This window comes from Rousettus aegyptiacus, unplaced genomic scaffold, assembly GCF_014176215.1.
Source record: "Rousettus aegyptiacus isolate mRouAeg1 unplaced genomic scaffold, mRouAeg1.p scaffold_m13_p_2, whole genome shotgun sequence".
Classification (NCBI taxonomy): domain Eukaryota; kingdom Metazoa; phylum Chordata; class Mammalia; order Chiroptera; family Pteropodidae; genus Rousettus; species Rousettus aegyptiacus.
This window is the reverse complement of record NW_023416295.1, coordinates 152,573,055-152,596,168: the sequence shown is the minus strand read 5'-3', so window position 1 is coordinate 152,596,168 and position 23,114 is coordinate 152,573,055. Positions and strand designations below refer to the sequence as shown.

General features: G+C 39.1%; 1 long non-coding RNA gene across 2 annotated transcripts; it reads left to right on the top strand.

The window, feature by feature from the left end:
* The first annotated feature begins 108 nt into the window (after positions 1-108).
* On the top strand, positions 109-20,539 carry LOC118613761. 2 transcript variants are annotated; one of them, XR_004955802.1, is made up of 3 exons: positions 109-1,206; positions 14,426-14,540; positions 20,480-20,539. It is a non-coding gene; the product is annotated as an uncharacterized LOC118613761 (long non-coding RNA). The 2 variants fall into 2 exon arrangements; XR_004955803.1 differs by having other exon boundaries at positions 18,736-20,532.
* The last annotated feature ends 2,575 nt before the right edge of the window (positions 20,540-23,114 follow it).

Below are 23,114 nucleotides of genomic sequence, written 5' to 3'. Positions count from 1 at the left end.
GGCTCCGCCCCGCAGGACTGCGCGGATTGGGGCAGGTTCGGGGCGGAGCGCGCTCGCCCGGGAAGGGGCGGGGGAGCCGCGCTCCTCCTCTTCCCGGCTACGGGCTGAGGTCCTCGGTGCGGCGCTGGTCTGGGGACCCGAGGCCCTAGGCCGCCGATCATCCTCCGCCGGTCCCTGCCTCTGTCCTGAATCTGGCTTGTTCGCGGAGGGCTTGCAAACAGATTGTCCCTTGTACAGGATTTGGGCAGCGGCGGTGGAGAACTTCCTACCCCACCCCACCCCACCCACCCATATTTCTGTCCACGGCCACGGCCTCTCTCTGGTACCTGGGCGCCAAACTCAGGAATCTCCCGATTCCTCGAGGGCTGTCCCGGGCCCCCACCCTAAGACTCTGTTCCCGGCGGGTGCTGCACAGTCTGGGTTCAGTCTTGGTACCCTCCCGCACCCTTGGCTCCGCCCCTAGAGACATCCGACTGCTGCTTTACCACCTACAGATACCCCTAGATTGCCATCCCCGTCCCCTACCTCTTGTCTGGACAATTGAAAAAGCATCTCAATTAGTTTTCTACTTACCACTTTCTTTCATCCAATCTCTTTTAATCACAGATTCCACATTAATTTCCCAAAGCACAGCTTTGCTCATTCACTCCTATTCAAAACTTAGCCGATTTTATTAGCATTTACTGACTGTCTGTTCCTCCTGCCAAGTGTTTTGCAAGTATTATCTCTACTCCTCACACCACTAAGCATAAATATTTTGTAGCCATTTTATTACGGAGAAACTTGAGGCTCAAAATAATTCACTTTTCCAAAGTCAAAAATCAGTGTGAGACTTGACCAGGATTTGAATCCGTGACCGTGGCGTCAATGTCCATAACACTTTTATTGCGGCCTGTCACCCCGACCTATTACCAATTAACCTCTACCCTCTGCATGTCCCTGTCCCTGTGCCACACTGATCCTGCCATCTTCCCTTTCTAACTCATCCCTTGAAATCTGACTTCTCTGAAAGTAAAACGTTCAATCTGTCCCCAGGAACACTGTGTGCTCCTTCTATCTGAACTCATATACCATTTTGTTTATTCTTTGTGTAGGCTGCTCTGAAGGATCTGGAGCGACCTCCTGCTGTACCTGCATCCTGAGAAAGGGGATTTGACTCTGAGCCAGGCAGAGGTCATGGTGGTACTGATGACCTCTATTTTTGTGGTAACACATATTAACTTTATTAACTATGTATAAAAAAGCTCAACTTTTAACATAAATATTAATGATTGCTATAAAGTAAATGGCCATTTATTTTATATTTTCTTGATTCTAAGATGCCATAGGTTATAAGGCACTATTATTTTATATGCCACCAAGAAAGTAAACAAGTAAACTGTGATATTCAATTGATTTGGAAGCATCCAGAGATGTTAAAATTTTAAATAGCATGCAGCAAATAATTCATAAGAGAGTGTATGTTGCTTTGTAAGAGTCTGTCAATATTTTTCTTACTCACAGCCATGTCTCCTTTTTTACAAATTAATGTCTTAAAGGGCAAAGATCTATTTTTCTTTAGTTTTTTCCCTCTCACTCGCCACACCTAGGGGTTGCTTAATAACTACTGAGTGATTAACAGAATTGTTCTTAGTATTAGATCTAATCACCTATTTTAGTTGCTAAACTAGGTACAGTGAAATGGGCTTATTACTCAACACAGTCAAGGAGCAAAAGCATTTGTGATTCAGAAGACACTGGGTCAGAAGATCTGGATTCCAATCTGACTCTGTCCTGCTAGTGTGGCCAGTGTCTCTTCTGTAAATTTCCTAACTTCTGCAGGCCTCAGTTTCTACATCTGTAATGTTGGGGTAATAATGTCACCTCGTAGTACTGTTGGGAGGATTAAAGGAACTCAGGTACTCTCTACCCCCATCGTCAAATCGGTTCTGCTACCAAGAACTGAACCCAGCTGTTTCAAGAGCATTGCATGGATGCATCATTTTAAGGCACAGATCATTAGGTGTTTTCCTTTATCTAAAGACTTTGAGATGTTGTGAAATACTTTCCTTTGTAGTTTATTAGGTATTATGATTGAATAATGTTGAGTGTGTGTGTACTGTGGACAAAAGATTTCGTATGTATTGTTTATACAGTGGTTTTAAGAGTAAAATGTTATGACGAAGTGGAATTTGAGGGCTGGATATGAGCCAGTGAGCATCAAGGGTCAAGTGTATTTTTAATCTCTGGTGGGGATCCACATATGCGCAGGGCTGTTTTAAGTTATACTGAGATATTCGACTGTGCGAGGACTTGGTACCCCTAACCTCTGCATTGTTCAAGGGTATGTGTCGAGGCAGAGGTGTGTCAGAGTGTGCCACTTTAGAGAGAGTTATGACATTTGAACAGAGACCTGAAGAAATGAGGGCATAATCGAGCAGAGAGCTAGGGGAGAAATTTTCAAGTCAGTGACAAAGAGCACATGCAAGGGACCTGAGATGGAAGAGTGCCTGGTGTGTCGAGGCAAGTGAGGAGGCCAGTGTGGCCAGAGGTGACTGAGAAAAGAAGGTAGTAGCAAGAGTGGGTGCATGCATGGGCTCTAGAGGCAAGCTGCCTGGGTTCAAGTCCCAGTTCCACTGCTTACAAGTTGGGCGAACTTGGGCAAGTTATTTATCCTCTCTGTGCCTCAAGGTTCTCATCTATAAAATGAGGATAATGATAATAGTTACCTCATAGGCTAGTTATAAGGATGAATAGTTGTAAAGCCCTTAAAACAGTGCCTGGCACACAGGAAGCTCCCTATAAGTGAACCTTAAACTAAGAAAGAAGAAAAGTTACTTGGGATGGTGTGACTGGTTAATTTCATGTGTCAACTTGACTGGGCCACGGGAGACCCAGAAATTTATTTAAAAATTATTCTGGGTATGTCTGTGAGTGTGTTTCTGAATGAGATTACCATGTGAATCAGTAGACCAGTAAACTAGATTGTCCTCCCCCAGTATTGGTGGGCCCAGTCTGATGGAGGCCCGAATAGAACAAAAGGCAGGGTAAGGGAGCATTCGACACCTCTGCCTGAATTTGAGCTGGAACATTGGTCTTCTCCACTCAGGCTAGAATTTACACCACTGGCTCTCCTCGGTCTCCAACTTGCAGATGACAGATTGTGGAACATGAATCAATTCCGTATAATAATCACACAAACCAATTTCTTATAATAAATGTATATATGTGTACAATTAGATATACTTAGATGAAATAAAATAGATTTATATATATGTGTGTGTATATATATACATATAATATACATATATATGTATGTATGTATGTGTGTGTGTATGAATGTGTGTGTGTGTGTATTTTTTTTCCTTGTCTGTTTTTTTGGGATAACCCTGACTAATACAGATACAATATAAGACAGATCATGTAGGACCTTATAGGTCATTCATTATAAGGACTTTGGATTTATTCTGAGCAAGACGGGAAGCCATTGGAAGGTTTAAAAGGACTTCTCTTGCTGCTGTGTTGTTGATCACAGATGGTAGCAGCAGGGGCAGAAGCAGGGAGACTGGTCAGCAGGACTTTGAGGTGATGCAGGTAAGAGTTGTTGATGTTTCAGACAAAACTTGAAGGTACAACTAATGAGATTTTGCTGGTGAAATGGAGTGTGAGGTGTTGAGGATGATCCAAAGATGTTTGGTCTGAGCAACTGAAAGAATGAAGAACCTTAAATACACAATATGTAGAACAGCAGCAGTTGGTTATCTTTGTGGCTCTTCTTCAGAAGTAAGGGACAGATAATGTCTGTTAGTCTCTCTCGTACTTTTCTTTGCCTCAGGCACTCATCTCTTGATTGCAGTTGCTCAAAGAAGGACAAATATATCTCCCTCAAATAATCTTTATGTTTTAGCTACAGCACAGTCTAAATTCATATTTAACCCAAACATTTTTTTCCAGAGGAAGTGATCTGCAGAGACGACCTCAGCTGGCATGTGGTTGACCTGTTTTGCCAATGCTCAGAGTCCTTTGGTTTCAGGGATTCACGGCTTCCCGAATATTGCCATTTCCCATCACAGTTTCTGCTTCAGTTCATTAAACTAAGTGGCCCATTTGAGCAGTTTTCCTAAACATAACAGCCTGCACCAAGGGGGAATTCGAGCCTCTATTGCAACCCACCCACCCCCCCACACACACACGTGCACACACACACACACACACACTCAAGTTTACAGTATTTGAGATGAGTTTTTTCAGCTTCTACCATTCCCAGTAATGGTGTTGAAATATTTTACAGTCAATGTCAGCCAGGACTGAAGCTCTCCTCCATACCAGCAGTCATTGCAAGGAGCACTTAGTCTTACATAGATCAGCCCTGAGGTAGTGTCAAGAAGTCCTGTTTCCTCCATTTTACACTTTGCCTCTTGATTTGGCAGCTCAGAAATTTCCATGCCTTGAGCAGCCTCAGCTCAGATCTGGCTGGGACTTCAGCTATGCTAATGTTTTGGAATCCTACCCAAGCTCTTCTCATTCAGCAGCAAGATTTTAGAGTCTGGAGAGGCCACAGCACAGCAAATACCCTCAGCAGAATGAGACAGTGTGTGTACATGTGACAAAAGTGGGGAGCCCACAGTTCGACAAAAATTTATGAGCTCTATGTGCCAGGTACTAGGAATAGAATAATGACCTTCCTTCTCCTCAATCATAGAACTTCATTGTAAGAACTGTTAAGAATTTATGATCTCTGCCAGAGACTGAAAGAGACTTAAGGGACATATCAACCAAATGCATTGTCTGGGCCTTTTTTGGATCTTGATTTAAACAAAAGGTTAAGAAATTTGTCTAAGTAATCTAGAAAATTGAACTCAGGAATTATTGTCAATTTTCTTGGATAGAAATTAATGTGTTTATATTTAAAGAGTTCCTTTGATGAGAAGTAAGATTTGTATATGCTCTCAAAGTATCTCTCCAAAAGAATAATGGCACAGTGGAGAAACTGGACAATACCTTCCCCCAATAATCAAAATGATCAAAATTAATATCACCAACAAGGGAAGATGTACGTCTGGACTGATAACTCTGAGAACAGAAAATCACCTATGTGGCATTCCAGCCAAACACCTGTAAACCTGAATCTAATCACACACACATTAGAAAAATCCAAATAGAAGAAAATACTGTAAAATTACTGGCCTATATTCTTTTAAAATGCTAAAATCTTAAAAGAATAAGGAACTTACTCAGCTTAATGGAGAACAGAGACATGCCAGCTAAATGCTGTCTGTGATTTTGGCCTGGATCCTGTACTAGGAAAAAAATGCTATGAGGAACATTAGTGGAATAATTGTTTAAATTGGAATATGGACTAGAGATTAGATAAATGTATCGATGTTGAAGTTCCCAAAATTGATCATTGTATTGTGGTTGTGTAAGAGAATATCCTTGTTCTTAGTAAATATACCCTGAAGTATTAAGTGGTTAAGGGGGCATGCAACCTGCTATCAGACATTGTAGAGATAAATGGTAGAACACACACACACACACACACACACACACACACACACACACTCTACTTATTTCATTTAATATCTTAGTGTCTTCCTTCTACTTTCCTATAGTGCAGCTATACTGGTTTTCTGCATTTCTTAGAAATGTGAGCATGTTCTAGGTCAGGGCCTGTGCTCTCACTATTCCACTGTTCGGAATGTTCTTCTCCTAGAAATTCACTTGCCTGGCATCTCCTTGTCATTCAGGTTTCAGATTACCTCTTCAGAGAGGCTTTCCTTGACTACCCAACATAATGTGTTTCCTCTCCCCCAGAGCACTTACCATTATCTGAAGATATTTAATTTATTTTTATGCTTTTTTTTTTTCTCTTTTGTCAGCCTCTTTCTCCTAGGATCACACATCATAAGGAGAGACCTTGATCAGGAATCTGTCCCTAGTACTTAGAATAGTGCTAGAAACATAAGCTCTCAAAAAATATTTGTTGAATGGATGAAGGTGGGATCGGGGGATGGTGTGGGAGGGACTGGACTCTAGGGAAGTTGGCAACATGGACAGGGTTACTGTGTGCGTGCGTGCGTGTGTGTGTGTGTGTGTGTGTGAGAGAGAGTGTGTTAATGGCTAGTGTTCCATCCTACACCAAGTACATTATTTAGAATGGAGAAGGAAAATGTTGTGTAAAATATGCTTATTTGAAACTTAGGGGATGATCAGAATCAGCAATTTTGTAGAAAAAGAGGAACTGAAAGAGAGGAACTTTATTATGTCCATAACTCAATTGTAACATCAGCTATTTTTTTTTTTTTTGATGACATAGTCTATCTGTATTAAAATTGGAGCTAGAATGGTAGAAGGATCTAGTTTCCAGTTACATCTATATGGATGGATTTTCCTTTATTTTGGGACATTCCCCTTCTATCATCCTATTTAGAACAATGTTATAATTTTCCCATTCTACTGGAATCGGTACCTGGATGTCTTCGTCCTCATTTCTCTTTGACACTTTTCTTATAATACTTTGTTATGTGGACCTGCGATGTGGATCCATGTTGCTCCAAGTGTGCTCCTTGCATCTGTATCACTTGCAGAATCCTTGGCCCAAATCAAAGTCTCCGGGAGAGGGAAATAGGGAAACCGGTAACTTTTAAAAAATGCTATACGTTTTTTAGAGTGAAAAATCTATTTCAGAAATTCAAAATGTACTGGGATATGTAGTAAACAGTTTTCTTCTAACCCAGTTTCCCACCCACCTGCTTTCCTTTCTCAGAAGCATGTATGTTATATTAATTTCTTGAGCTTTTGTATCTCTGCCTTTTACTTTTGTTCTATAATAATAATTACTTGATTAGATTTTTGTAATTCATGACAAAATGTTGGGTCTAAATTTTCATCTGATCTATATATAGATATTTTTCTGCTGAGTGTTTTTTAATTCCCCTTTTCTGTTCCTTTCCTCCATATATATATATGTATTTTGTTGTATCTCTCTATGACTCCTATGCTGGTTCCATTTTGATTACTCAATTTTGAATGACTTGAGTTTTTACTGGGTCAGCTGTCATGGAAGATCAATGTGGGAAAAGGGCAAGAATGTGTTTCAAGTTAGGGACATTAGAAGAACAATTCTGTGATATATGTGAGAATTCATTGGTCTTTTCTCTCTCCTCTCCAAACAGATAAAATTAGTTCACAGTGTAAATTGTCTCTTACCCTACCTCCTTATGAGCAGATGATCACAATGCTGCTGCTGCTGCTGGTGATGATGATGATGATGATGATGATGATGATGATGATGTTGAAGGGGAGAAAAAATGTGAGGGAGGGGTGAATATGCCTAGCCTAGGGGGTTCTTCTTTAAGACCATCTCCTGTATCTTTTAGAATCAACCTGTGCATCCTATTCCCCACTGTTGAAAACAAATTATTACAATTTTCCACTCCAGCGTATACCCTTAACCTTGGTGAAATGCCTTTGCCAACTCTTTCTGAGATCTATAGCCCTGGGTGATCACCCTTCACTGAATTTTCTTGAGTCCCTGCTTAATCCTTTCTGCTTTTATCATTCTTTTGTCTCCTTTGAGATTCAGGGCTTCAACTACTTTTTAATTTTACTGAATATTATGTTTGTGTTTCCCCTTCTTCTTGCTGTTTTGGGGTAATTTCTAAAAGGCAATGGGTAAATTCAGCTTTTATACCACTGTATTTAATTCAAAAGCTGGAATCTGCATTTTGTATTTAACTAAGTAATTAATTAATTTATTTTATGCCTACAGCATCCAGTCTTCCTAGGTGGTCTCCCATCCAAGTACTAACTGGGATAACCCTGCTTAGCCGAGATCAGAGGAGATTGGCGTGTTCAGGGTGGCATGGCCATAGAGGAAATCTGCATTTTGAAAGCTCCTTCAGTGTTACATTTTAAAGATGATCACAACTTCTTTGACATTCTTTTCATTGAGAGGTGGAATCTAATTTCCCTTTCCTTTGAATTTGGATTGGCTTTAGTCACTCACTTCTAGTAACTCACTTGTAACAGAATGTGACAGAAATGACACTACGTGACTTCTGAGTTAAATTAGAGAGACCACAAAGCTTCTGTCTTATTTGCTTGGCCTTGAAGCCTTGAGCTACCATGTAAGAAGGCTGGCTACTTGAGGCTAGCGTGCTGTGAGAAAGTCCAAGCCACATGGAGAGGCCATATTATAAAAATAACTGGGTTGATAATCCCAGTTGAGTTTAGCCTTTGAGTTATCTCAGCCCAGGCACCAGACATGGCGAAGAAGACTCAAGCTTATTCCGGCCTCTGGCCATCTGGGATAATCCTGTTTAAGTCTTTTGAACTGAAATTGTGAAGCAGATATTTTAAAGCAGGTGTTGTGAAGCAGGTACTAGTTATCTTCCATGTGCTCTGTTGGAATATTTGACCTATAGAAGCCTTAAGCATAGTAAAACAGTTGTAGTTTCAGGCTGTTAATTTGGGGAAGGTTTATTATGTAGCAGTAGATAGAATGCCCGATGATACTTTTGCACAATAAAATTCGAGAACTACTTCTGTGATAATTTCCCCTGCACTCAAGATAGTTGATGAGGTGTCTTTGTACTGTTTGAACATAGCTAAGCTAGAACTATATTTCTCAGAATTTCCTTCCCTGTGGCGTTCCAGGTTGGGGTTGGTGACAAAAGAAATTTGTGCAAGATTTAAAAGGTGGAAGGGAAAAAGCAGCCTTTTTTAATGCTCTGAAGGTCAGTATAGTGCATCATTTCTTATTGCAACTCAAATACGTTATTGCTGATCTGCTGGTTTATGCTGTCATGGAACAGAAGCCTGTACCTCTTTCAGCTTCTGATGGAGGTTTTTTTTTTTTTTTTTTTTTTTTTTTTTTTTTTGTATTTTGTTTGCTTGGATTTTTTTGTTTGTTTGTTTGTTTTTGTTTTTGTTTTTGTTTTTTTGAGACTTAGGCCAAGCGCAGGTCCATGATGAAAGACGCCAGAGACCGGGAGAGTTAGCACACCCCTGGAGCAAAACAGTGAATGAGTACTGCTGTCCATCCACATTAAAAACCAAGAAATGAACAAAAAAGCTTCTTCTCCTCTTTACTGCTAGAGATTGAAAAGAACACACTTGCTGGATTAATAAAGTATACCAATGACAGGCTGTTTCAGAAAAGGTATCACATCTAGTATAGAAACTGTGATTGAGACTACCACTTGGTTACGTTTATATAAGTTTATAGTAATAAATCAGCAGCTGTCAGTCAATCAATTTTTCTTTTCTTTGTTTCCTTTAATTCTTTGAAAGTGGTACTCACTTCTGTAATTCTTCCCAGTATGTGGTATCCCTTTTGACGTAGTATCATGGCTGGAGAGGAGGCAGGTGATTTCAGAGGCTTTCACTTGACCATTTCTATCACAATGATGCTTACACAACAGGTCAAGAAACAAATCTGAGGGTTTCCCCCATTTTTAAATATAACCATCCCAAGGATGCACTCAGGGACTTGACAACTACTGGTAGGTTCATGTGCTCTCTATACTCACTGTGAGATAGAAGGGGGCTAGGACTCTACTTAATCTCCTGTCTTTTATAAACCTCCACTCTAACCTGGGGACTATGATGGCATTTCAGGTCCCGTGGCATCAGTATCAGCCCAAACTGTGTATCCAGTAGCTCTCGAAAGGTCTGGGTGTTCCCTTTTCCCCATTATGCCTGGAAAATGGCTGCAGGTCTCTTCGGAGGAGGAATGGAGAATTGCTTGTGTGTTTTTGCAGTGGCATTGCAGGGTCATTTATCGAGGGAATTAGGCTTCCTCTTCAATCAGTAGGCTCTGAGTCTCAGAACTGCCCTAGATCTAGAAAATGAGACTGCAAGTACCCATTGTGACCGATATCAGCCTTTTACTCACCAATTTTTTTGTGTGGTTATATAACTTTTGCATGGTTATATAAACCAAGTAATTTTCTAATCCATTGCCCATCTATATTTCTCCTAGTAACACCGTGGTCTATTAGCCACTGCCACAAATCCTGATAGGCCAAGGGACCTTGATTATTACTCAGCCTTGGGCTATACTACAATAATTATGTTTACCTCAACTTTTAAGATTAGGTGCTACCATCTTGCTTCTGTTATTCTGGAATCCTATCACCCTGGTTGATGATAGAGAGCCCAATTCCATGGCAGCATCTCCTGCAATCAACTATGATGTGTAGAGGACACTTACCTCTGAACTTCTCAAAGATGTCGGTGCCCCACCACCAGTGTTACCTCTCATTGCTCTTGCGATGGGAGTGCCCCCTGGGCCTTCCTAGGGAACCTACTTAGGCAACAGTTTCTCTGGTTCATATAACACTCATTCTAACATTTGTACTTTCCTGAACCTATTAACACCTTCTTCAACACTCTGTCGAAGGCAGTTCCAGCATTTTTATCACATGGCAGACCAGCATTATGTCCAAGCTTCAAGGAGTCATCCCAACAGTGTTTGAGGATTGACTTCGGGTGTCCTTATCAGGACAACAAGCCCCACATCCTGAAAGAGTGCTCCCATGTTAATAATCACTTCTTTGTCCTGCCTTATATCCTTCCCTCCCTGTCTAACATCCTCAAGCTCCACTCCCACACATGCCCCAGTTCCTGCTGATACATGTTGGCCAGGTATTCACATTCACTGGGTGTGTATACAGTATGTTTCTAGAAGAGGGATTCCCCACTTGGGTTGTGCCGTGACTTGTCCCTAGTCAGTTTGAAGGCAGTTAGGGAAGATGGAGCCAGGTCTTGAGGAGGACAAGCACCATTTTGTGAAGAATCTACCTCAGGTGAGATCGTTTGGGTGTCTCCAATTGAATGGAGGCTGTTCTCTTTTAGTGAGAAGGAGGATGGAGATGCTTTTGCCAAACTGGAGGATTAAGAGGTATCAGAGCTCAAGGTTATTAAACTCTTACATCCAGATATCCCCATCTTAGGTCTCTGGTTTTCACTATCCTCACATCAGGTCTTAGACCTTGACTTGAGATCTGTTCAGGCTGTTGTTCATTGCTAGCCTAGCAATGAAATCCTGGACTTGATTTTCAGCAGAGTCTGCCCCCTGTGGCTACAAAAGATAAAAACCTCTTTAAACCCTGCCATGGGGGCTCTCTCTTACTCTCACAGGATGTCTCGAGATGTCTGACACTTTCACAGGATGTTTTGAGTTGTTAATCTGAGCACATATTTTTTTCTTCAAAGCTTTGAAAGCCATGAACAAAAGCCAACCAACTCTATACTCTTTATAATGATCTCTTTCTTACTTATCACCAACATCCGTACTAATCAATGTCTGACCTGTAAGTAACCCAGTTCTAGAATTTCTTTCTGAGGGTCTGCTTTCAAGAGCTACTTCTATTACCAACTGTTTTAGCCTAGGTTCTTCAAAAATGCAGAGTCTGAGACAAGGACTTGCATGATGGTTGTTGGTTATTTTGGAAAATGATCTGTGTAGGAACAGAAGAAGGAAGAATGAAGCAGGAAACAGGAAGATAACCTAACAGCACATCACTGAGTTGATCCCACTGTGGGGAACAGAGGTTAATCTTTCCCAGAATGATCTGTGAGTCCATATAGAGTGTGTGTAAAAATTGTCTTCTTGAAAGGGAAGGAAGGAATATTTATCATTCATTTCTTGTGCAAGGATTGCCCCATGAAGTATTAACTCTCCTGAATTTTCAGTTTTTAGAAAAATTATTTGATTCTTTTGTATTCTCTAAAGGTGATCACTGAGGTTTTATTTTAAAGTATCATTATAAACTTATGGATTTTACCATATTTTTTATGTTTCATTTTATTGCAATCGTGATTCTTATTGATAACATCCTGTCTTTGGCTATGGGAGACCCTTCAAATTGCTTCCATTTTTCACCATTGGGAACTCCTTCGCATTGGTTCTTGTGACCTTTTGACATGACCCCAGTGGACTTCAGTAGCTTCCTTGTTTTCAAGTATGACTAGGTATTCCAGGTTCATTCCTGCTCCACACAGGATCTCATTCATTTGCCCAAGGAGCCGGATTCCTTTTCAGGAGAAATGTTGTTTATAGATTACAGTCTGGGCACTAGGGGTCCTCATTGGGTTGGTCATAGGACTTTTTCCTGGACAGAACTAGAAATATGTATTGTATGAAAAAGAAAAATATCTCATAAGTAAATAGTCATATTTCCAATTTAAATAAAATATTAGTTTTATTTGACTTTATATTTGCATCTTTTTACTCTTATTTATTAACATAATTACTTCATTTGCTTTAGCTTATTCTATGTGTATGTATGATAGTTTCAAACATCATTAACAAATTACTTATTTCTTTTAGCCTATTATATACACGTGTATAATAGTTTCAAACTATTGTTATTAGCAATGTGATCTCTGAATACAATTTAAGATTATTTTGCAATTTTTTTTTTTTGCAGTTTTTTGCAATCATTTTTTCCTTTAGATTATATTTCACTAGGAGGGTATTGTCAAGTTTATGTATTTTCAAAGTTATTGAATTAATTCTCCTTTATATAGTTAAGCCATCAACTTGATATATTTGATATTTTGTTTTCAATTTTCAGGGACTGGTATTTTCCTATCTTGATTTAATTTTGTTTTATAATTATTGAAACTACTTACATGGTTTCTAAGTTAAAAGTTATAAAACAAAGTATATTCAGAGAAGTTTAGTTTCTAAATCTATTTTCTCTAACCCACTTCCTCCTAAAAGTAACCATTTTCTATTACATTTTAACGTATTCTTCAATTTTTAAAAATATATGGATTTTTTCATATTTTATCCATTTTTATGTAAAAGATAGAATACTATATACTTCACCCTGCATGTTGCTTTTTCCACCTAACCATATATCATGGGGTTAATTCTGTAATAGCACATAGAAATCTTATTCCTCTCTATAGCTGCATAGTTCTCCATTGTGCAAATTTATAAATTGAAGATAGTAACATTAGGTTTGGAATAAGTAACTAGAAGGCTAAAATAGTCAATTATTGTAATGGGGAAGGCTACAAAAGGAACAGGTTTTGAGGGTAATATCAGGAATTTGAGGACACATATTGTTTGAGATGCCTATTAGACACTCAAGGAGAGTTATCAGTAGACAGTTTTGTCTATATGAGTCTAGAGTTCCAGAGCAAGGTCCGAGCTGGACGTATAATTTGAAAGTTAATAGCCAGGGAGTATGGTGAAATAGTGGAGGGGTAAATGCTTCAGGCTGGTTAATTCTCCCCTGTTTTCATTAACTCCTAACTCTAGCTGAGATTTTGGTTGCCTGATTTTATTCCCTTGACCCCTTTTTCACTGATTTCCCTTGTGGACGCACAGGCACTCATTGCCTCAAAGTGGAACAGGGAAGAAGCAAGAGGAAATGTAACTTGTTTTCACTAACCCATTTCTTTCCACGAGTGTTCTGCCCTAGGCCATAGCCAATCCATCTGCCCCCACCCACTTCAGGGCACTTCTTCCATCTCCCCAGAGGTCTCTTACTGCCCATGTCATTAGTTCCTGGAATTCATGTTCCCTTTAAGCTTTTCCTTGTCTGATTCTGGGGAAGGGAGCCGGCAATCTATGCCAGTTTTCTGTCTTTGCAGAAACCAGAAATTCTATTTGATTTTAAAAATTAAACAAGGGAAAGGAATATTTATTAAGCAAAAGAAGATTGGGTAGACTCTGGTTTATCATCTTTTTCAAATAGCCTATGAAAACATCCCGAAGAAATTGAACCCAATTAGAGTCAAGTTGAGGAAAACGGATTTGACAAAGCTGGGAACAGCATACTGGGTGGAAAAATTAAAAATTGCCAACTGCTGGAGAAAAAGAATTCTTCATGAAGAAAGGTGATAATATGAAAGCCCCAAAATTCTGCCATGGGTAAACATGTGTAATGTCTCCTTAAGAGATATTTCTCTAGTCTACAGTATGCGAGAGGAATGACAGCAAAGTGATGACAGAGTGTTTCATCAGGAAGTTATAATCGATGTTAAGTATAATAACTACTAAAATGACCAGGAGGGGTAGGTTATGAAATTAAACTAGGTGGCATAATTTGAAGTAAATAAAATTTAAGTAGATATTAGAAAAGTATTTATGGAAATTAATATCTACATTTTATATAATTCCTCTTGATTGACTCTATGTCCTTAATATATTTACTCTTTTCTATTTCTGTTCTAGTGGCAACTTCAAAAATTTTTACAAGAAATATATGCTTGTTATCTACTAATACAAGTGAATATAGAGTCAAAAGTGAGAGTTTTCCTATAACAGTACTTTCCCTTCTTAGATGCAACAGAACATACCTCCCAGAGATAACCACTCTTGACAGTTTTGTATTTATCTTGCCTGTCTTAGTCCATTCAGGATGCTATAACAAAATACCATAGACTGGGCGACTTATAAAAAACAGCAATTTATTTCTCACAGTTCTGGAGGCTGAGAAGGCCAAGATCGAGGTGCCAGCAAATTCCGTGTCTGGTAAGAATCTGCTTCCTGGTTCACAGATGGCCATCGACTTCTTGTGTCCCCACCTGGAGAAGAGGTGAGTGAACTCTCTGGGGTCTCTTTTATTAGGGCACTAATCCCATTCATAAGGGCTTTGCCATCATGACCTAATCACCTCCCAAAGGCCTTGCTTCCAGATACCATCACACTGAAGATTAGGTTTCAAAGCATGAATTTTGGGGAGACACAAACAGTCAGTCCATTGTACCCTTTTATATAAATTAAATGTATTTACATGTAAACAAACACAAACAGGATCATTTTATACATATATATTTCTGAAATTTATTATGGGCATATTCCCATATTAGTACATTTAGATCTATGTCATTATTTTAAGCAGCTGAAATTCATTTTGTATATATATTAATATATTACATTTTTTATTGAAATGACACACAAAAAGATAAAGAAATGAATCATAGCTTTTATTCTTTTAAAATTAAAATGATATATAAAAATAATAAGTAGTGCCTACTAATTGGTCCTACTCATACCTCTTTTCTAAGTTGCCAGTTTTTATTTTTTGCCTGTTCACTAAAAAACAAGTTCACAGATCTATAAGGCTAAGGTGTAAAAAGCAATACATTTGTACCAGAAACAAACAGACTCTTGCATCTTTGATCTTTAAGACTGGGGAGTAGAGGAAAATGTATTCAGTAGTGTTTCAGATAAGGGAACAAAGGCGGAAGATAAAAATTAGCATTAAAGAAAGACTTTGTAAGGGATTATATGAGATAGGCAGGAAAGATGTAAAAATCTTTTCTCAAAGGTGTTTTCTCTTATTTAAGGTGAATAAGGCCTAGTAAAGAAGAAAGGAACTTCATTCTTATAAATGAGAACAAAACCTCTGGTCATTAAGGTTAACATAGAAAGAGAAACAAAGAGAGAGTTCTTATAAAACTTCTCTAGAGAATGTGAGACTTGATGGCTGAAGGAGAAATTAATGTCAAAGGAAAGCTCTTGCACTGAGAAACAAAACTTCAGGTACTTATGGCAAAAGGAAGTGGGGAACATTTTTTTTTTTGATAGGGAGGAGAAAATAACTTCAAGCAAAATTTCTTAAGATCCTCGGCTCAGTATTTCAGGCATTTGAAGGACTGCCATATGGAATGGGGATTAGGCCTTGTTCTCTAAGGCTCAGAAGGGAGGTTAGTATTGCGTGGCGTGGTCACTGGTAATAGTCACCAAGTTATCCAACAGTGTTTATCTGCTGCATGCCAGGAGCTCTCAGGAGCTGATAATGTCCAAGCAATGATGAAATGACTGAGGATTATGGGAGCAATTCCTACTCAGTGGGGATTAGATTTGTAGACTTCTGAGATCCCTTCTAATACTGAGATCCAATGTTATTAAAAGAAAGAGCCACACATACTCAAATCCCCTTTAGCAGGGCTGACGCTAGTTATGAGTGCGGGAGTGAGGTGGGGTGGCTCTGTGCGGTGGATGAGGAGGAAGTTGGCAGGTGGAGGAGGAGCTGGGGGAGTATTTCTAGCAGACTTCATCAATATAAACAGTTTGATTTAAAATGTCTTGCAAAGTTCGTGGGCACTTGGGTGGGGGCAGGGTCTGAGAGCTCCCCTAAGGAGAGAAGCAGGAGCTGGCAGGGGCATATTCCACTTGAAGGGCACTGAACCCCACTTGGTCCCAGGCGCTGGAGGGAACTTTGACCATTTCAAGGAAGACAATTTAAAGCCTGGTGTAGCCAGAGCAGTAGCCCCTTTTGTTGCAGTATGAAGGTTGTACTGCCCTTTAATTGGAAATTATCAATCTGGATTTACTTAGAAGGCATAAAAATAAAGTTGATAGGTGAACAAACAATATCTGAGTAAATACATTGAATGTGATTATGATTAAAGAAGTTTTTTTGTTTATTAGTCCATTTTAAACTAAATTTTTGCCTGATTTTCTCCTTCATTTAAATTAAAATGTTAGAACAAGAACTTTACCAGGTACCAGGAACTGTAAAAGATGGCATATCATCAGTGGGATTAATATTTTAAAACCCGAATAATGATGTAATGCAAAATAGGTTGAAAATTAAATTGTTATTCTACTTTAAAAAAATTACATAACATAAAGTCTAAGGGTAATGAAATTCTTCAATGTCTAAAATTTCTAGTCCTAGTTTTAAGGTGAGAGAAAAGATGCACATAGATTTTTCTCAGTAAAAGAACACAATTGTAAGTATCTAAGGCTGAGAGAAAAAGGAAATTTGTAGTCTTAAAGAACAATTTAACATTATGTGAAATGTCCTCTGTCAAAAATCCACTTGTCTTAAAGACTCTAGCAATGAAGTTTTGAAAAAGTAGTTTTATGTAAATTAAAATCTCCAGAATAAGACAACAGAGTTTCATGACTTTAATGCCAAGTTATAAAAAGAAACATAAAAATAAATGTTTTCGCAAGCATGAGAAATTGGCTTGATGTACAATCTCCTGAATAAAAGAATAAAATTTTACTCCTGGAGGGAAAGGGGGAAGTAGAATAAAAATAAATTATTTGTGATGGTAATAAGAAAAATAACTTTATTTTGTCAATCTCTCTGAGAAGCCTACTTAATATTCCTTAAAGCTATTGACAAGGCAAATGACAACAAAATGCTCTAGGTCGTTAAGTCCAACCTAAAAGAGAAAGTAGAGAATTAATATGTATAATTTCACATACAATATCATCTCTTTAAGAAATCCTGTTTGGTTTTATTTTTAGGATCTTCTGAAATTATGGCAAGTGTTCTTTCTCAGCTAGCTTGTACCTTGGTGTTTTTGATCTTGAAATAGAAATTTCAGACACCCAGGGCCAGAGGCCATCAGAGGATTTCTTAACACCTTTACAGCTTTGCTGACTCCCAGAGGTCCCCACATCTTGTCAGGACATAAATGAGAGAGGGCAATTGAGTGTCTGCAGGCATGACTTTGTGATTTTTCTAAGGAGTAAGGTTGTTTTTCACTTCACCTATTATTTTGCTCAGAGCAGATACTATGAGCCCATGGAGATATCCCATTGTATTTACATCATTTGAGTCACCAAGGGGCAAGTTTATTCCTGTCCTCTTAGAAACATGAAAACGTACAAGCGTGGTTTCTCCATAAAGAGGGACTCTTTTTTTTTTTTTTTAAATTAGTAAAGTTGTAAAAAAATCCGCCTTATTCTCTCTTGTGTCAGAGGTACAGCCTGGCTTCTGGGAAGAGGTTTATGAATCTTGCAGTACCTTCTTTAAGAAAAATAATTAGGAATGGCCTGTTAATCCCATCTACTGCTAATGAGAAGAAAAATCACTACATGATTGGAATAGGGTCTCTGGCTCCATGTTGAGGTGTTAGAAAGCTGGACCAGAGAAGAAAAAAGTAGACTCTGGGAGAATTTCTCTGAGACATGGCAAGAAGAAGGCAAAATAATATTATCGAGAAAACATACTATACAAGGGAACAGAACTTTACACCTATCAAGCGGAGGTACACCAAAATAATATTTGTGGTTGTTGGAGGTTAAGGGCCAGTAAGTTAATAGCCATCTTCCCTGCATAGCTTGGACTGAACCAAGAATAGATTGAAGAGATGGGCAGATGGAGATAAAAATATCAGCTTCACTATTGAAAGAAAGCTAGACTGAGTGACATGTCTTAGATCTGTGGCCAAAAGAGGTTGCTAATTCTTTCTTTGAATTAGAGACTTACCCAGAATGGCACAGCAGAACAATTGCAGGCTACCTAAGCCACAGCACAGAGCAGACCCAAATGCATGTCCTGAAGGTAGACAGGTTGCTCCTAGTCTTTTCTTCCTTGACCTCTCTGCAGCATTTAAAACCATTGATCACACCCTCCCGAAAACATTTTATTTTTCGCTGGCTTCCAGCGCATCAGGTTTCTCTGGTTATCCTTCAGTCTCACTGGCTGCTCCTGCTGGTTTTCTCTGCCGGTTCTTCTTCTTTTCTATGAACTGCGAGTGCTGAAATTCAAGTGTGAAAATGCGGCAGTGCTCACTGTCTCCTCTTTCCTTCCTTTCTCTCTTCTGTCACCCCACTCTTTTAGCGATCTCGTTCAAATATGGGCTATATGCCATTGACTTCCAAATTGATATCTCCACTTGGGATAGCTCCCTGAACTCAAATTCTTATATCCAACTGTCTAATCAGCATTTCCACTTGCATGGCCAATTGATGTCCACTTTAGCACATCCCAAATGAAACCCTGATCTCCCTTTTCCCGGTCTTTCCTCTCCCCCTTTCTCTAGTTTTCCAGTTGCTCAGGCCAAAAGCTTCAAAGTTCCTGAAGTCATGCAGGCTGGACGCTTGGACAATGGTATTAGTATGAAGAGCAGTGACAGAACTTGAGGACATTTGAATGACATGAATCAAGGAACGTGAACTTAAGGGGAAAAAAACTTTGTTAATTATAAAAATATCCTTCTTTTGAACTTTTTTTTTCTAAATTAATTTCATTCTTCTCTCATAATTTAATCATTCATTCATGAATTCACATTTACCCAATAAACGTCTGGAGCAATGTGCTCTGTATTGTTTATGGTTAAAAAAGATACAAAGATCTTAGTTCTTTAAGAATTCAGCATTTAGTATAGGAGTTTTAATATGGTAGACATACATTCAAATTGTTATAACACACAGCTGTTTATGATAAATACTCCAAGAAGGGCAGAAAAACGAAGTGTTCTAGTATGTCAGTGACATAAGCAGTGGTGCCCTAATTTACTGACTTTTGGAGCAGTACTTAGAACTTAACCAGTTAGCTGGAGGCACAGAACCAAAGACTCAACTAGGGGTGCAGGGAAATGTTAACAAACCAGTACTGCATAGCTTTGTTATGACCAATTGATCAGACATAGGTTGTGTCTGATCAATCAATCAGAACATGTCTGACTCATCAGCTAGGACTCCCAACCAATTAGAATAAACATTAGTCAAATATCAGCTGCAATCATTGAACACTTATCATGAATCAGGTACTGTTTTAACAGAGTTTTTAGCCTAGTTATTATGCTTTAAGTGAGGCAGAGGTTACAGATAGTTTTCAGTTTTTAGGCCCAATTAAATTGATATGTAATGGCCCCCTGGATAGCTAAGTTAAGAATTCTACAGCTGAGTGTAAGCTCACTATAAAAGAATGTAGTGACTGATACGGGCAATGAATGGACAAAGGACAAATTGTAGCACATGTGTCATGTATTTGATGTCTTTGCTGTGATTAAAAAAACAGACAAGCCAGCATTCAAATCCTTAGGCATGTAGGACCTGCACAACTTTGGGCAAGCAGCTTTATCTATCTAGCATCACTGTAAGACTCGGGTAGTAATACCTACTTCATGGGATTATTGTGAGAATTAAACAAGAATATATTGGAGGGGTAGTATGAAGAACGTTGTGTAAGAATTCCATTGTATGAAGTGACAGCTCCCATGCTAAGATTCTGCCCTCTGTAGTATGGAGGTGAGATTCCAGCTTCATGTCCAGGCTAATGGCAGCAAGAGGCAGGAAATGGAGGAGGAGAAAGCTTAAAGGCAGGACAGACCCAGTCCTGGTGGAGGAAGATGCAGTGATGGAGCCAGGAGCAGAGACCTGGGAGAAGGGATATATCTTAACAGATTTTTTTTTGGTGAAATACTGTGTGCCCTGAGACCCCTCCCCCTGATTTCCTGGAATCTTTAGGAAAACCACACAAGTCACAATATGCTTGGTCCATTGGATTTTTTTTGGGGGGGGGCAGGGGGAGGAAGCTGGAGAAGGGCAGAGCTTTGGATCAAGGTTGGCAAGGGTCCAAAACAGTGTCTTCTCCTGTTGGTGATGAGTACTTAGTAAATGATAGTTATTGCCAACCCCACTGCTACCACAAGTGCTTTGGTAGATATATGAACAAGATATGACAATGGCCTAGAGGAAAGAGAGCTAAGTTGGCCTGGGTGGATCTGTCTTTATTAAAAATTAAGAATTCTTGTTAAGAAGAAGCCTTTGTTTAAATCTCAGGGCCCATGAGAATCCATGTTTATATGGGCAAATAATTTTTGGCAAAAGAGCCAAAAGCATACAGTGGAGAAAGGAAAACCTCTTCAATAAATGGTGCTGGGAAAACTGGAAAGCCACTTACTTGCAAAAGAATGAAACTACACTGTTGTCTATCACCATACACCAAAATTAACTCAAAATGGATTAAGGACCTGAATATAAGACCTGAAACGATAAATTACGTAGAAGAAAATATAGTAACTAAACTCAAGGACCCTGGACTTAAAGAGGATTTTATGAATTTGACCTCAAAGGCAAGAGAAATAAAAGAAAAAATAAATGAATGAGACTACATCAAACTAAAAAGCTTCTGCACAGCAAAAGAAACCATCAACAAGTTAAAAGAGATAACCATCCAAATGGGAAAATATATTTGCAAGCAGTGCTGCTGATAAAGGCCTAATATCCAAAATATACAAAGAACTCATGCAACTCAATAACAACAAAAAACAAACATTCCAATCAAAAAATGGGCAGAAGATCTGAACAGACACTTCTCCCAAGAAGACATACAAATGTCCAACAAACATTCGATAAGATGCTCAACATCACTAGCTATTAGGGAAATGCAAATCAAAACCACAATGAGATATCATCTCACACCTATTAGAATAGTTGTTTTCAACAGGACAAATAATACTAAGTGTTGGAGAAGATACGGAGAAAAAGGAACCCTCATACAATGCTGGTGGGCCTGCAAATTGGTACAGCCACTACGGAAAACAGTGTGGAGGTTCCTTAAAAAACTAAGAACTGATGTACCATATGATCCAGCAATCCCTCTACTGGCATTTACATCAAAGACTTGAAAACATAAAAGATATTTGCACACCGATGTTCATAGCAGTGTTATTCATGGTGGCCAGGGCATGGAAGCAACCGTAGTGTCCTGTGATAGATGATTGTCTAAAGAAGCTGTGGTACATATATATAATGGAATATTAGCCATACAAAAAGATGAAGTACTGCCATTTGTGACAACATGGATGGACCTTGAGATAATCACAGTAAGCAAAATAAGCCAGATAGATAAAGTCGAAAAGCACATGATATCACCTATATGTGAGATGTAAACCTAAAAGCAACAAACAGGACACACAAACAGAGATTCATGGACATGGACAATAAACTAGTGGTTACTAGAGGAGGGTGGAGGGAGATAGATGAGGTAAAAGAGGTCAAATATGTGGTGACAGAAAAAACCTGACTATGGATGGTGAACACGTAATGCAATATATATGTCTTATTGTTGAATTGTACACCTGAAACTTACTGGATTGCGTTAACCAATGTCATCATAAAAAAAAAAAAAAAAGTCTCAAGGCCCAGACAGCATTTTATAGTGTAGACTCTGAAATGTTTTATTGACTAGAAGTCTGTATGAATCCAAGCTGCATGAGCCCTTGTGTTTTATTAAAGGACGCTCTGGAAACATAAACTTGTTTGTCTTTCTGATAAGCCGTATGACTCCTGGTCATAGAGTCAAGTTCTCTGTGATAAGAAGTGAATATGCCACAGTACACGCCCTTTTTGAATTTCCTGATTCAAATGCAAGGCTGACTGCATAAGGTCCTTGGCATTTGCATTTAATCGCAAAATAATCTTTGCTGAACACCTCTTTTGCTTTTCTCAGTCTTACTCTGGTTGCTATTTGTTGCGGTATTTTCTTTTAGCTTTTTTGGATCTCATTTTGGCTATTGCTTCCTGATTCTCTTTGATATCAGTGCAGCAGAGGTTAGTACTCTGAGGCTGAGATAGGTCTGCCAGTGGGTTCGGACTGGTCCAAGCCCTGATGACAGATGTAGGAATGGCTTCCAGAAATCTAGCTGTGGTGAGACTGAGGAGCCTCCTGGGAGAGCTCTACCTTACAGTGGAAAGCTGTAACTCAGGATGACAAGCCCAGCTCAGGAACAAAGCTTTAGTCCCTAGAGGAGAAGGGCAATTATAAGTAGATGAATGCCTGAACCCTCTCCCCACCACCAAAAACTCAGGTTTGTATTCTATAAAGACTTGGAGTGACTAGTGTAGCAGAGACTGGTTAGATGCTCTTTTTTTTCCCGGAGCTCATACCTTCCTGACTCACATCTTTTGTGTCTGAGTTCTGACTAAATAAATGTGGGCAGAGGTCATGTATATCACCTTAGTCCTGGCCCATAAAACTTCCTGCATGATCAGGAATGCAAATGATCCAGGGGAGAATTCCAGGCTCTAAGGATGAAGAAACGAGAAGGAAGGAGCCTGGGTCCCTGAATGACAGGAATAAATAGAGTCCCTGTGCTGCCTATGCTTGCCCTCACTTTGACTGTGACATGAGCAGAAATGAACTGTTATTATCTAAAACCACTGAAATTGTTTGTAAAAATGGAAAGCTTTGTTACTGAAAATATTGCATTGGACCTTGAAGAATAGGCAGCATAGCGTTGGTATTTTTCTAAGAAGAATCATGTAAAACGAAGAGAGAGGCAGTCTTCTTTAGTTGCCATTGCACTAAACAGCTTTAACATTTTAACAGCATTAAAATATGAAGTGGCATTGACTGGTGGGAGATACAAAAAGAAATAGCACTTTTTGAAAGGAGGTAGAAATAACCACAAGG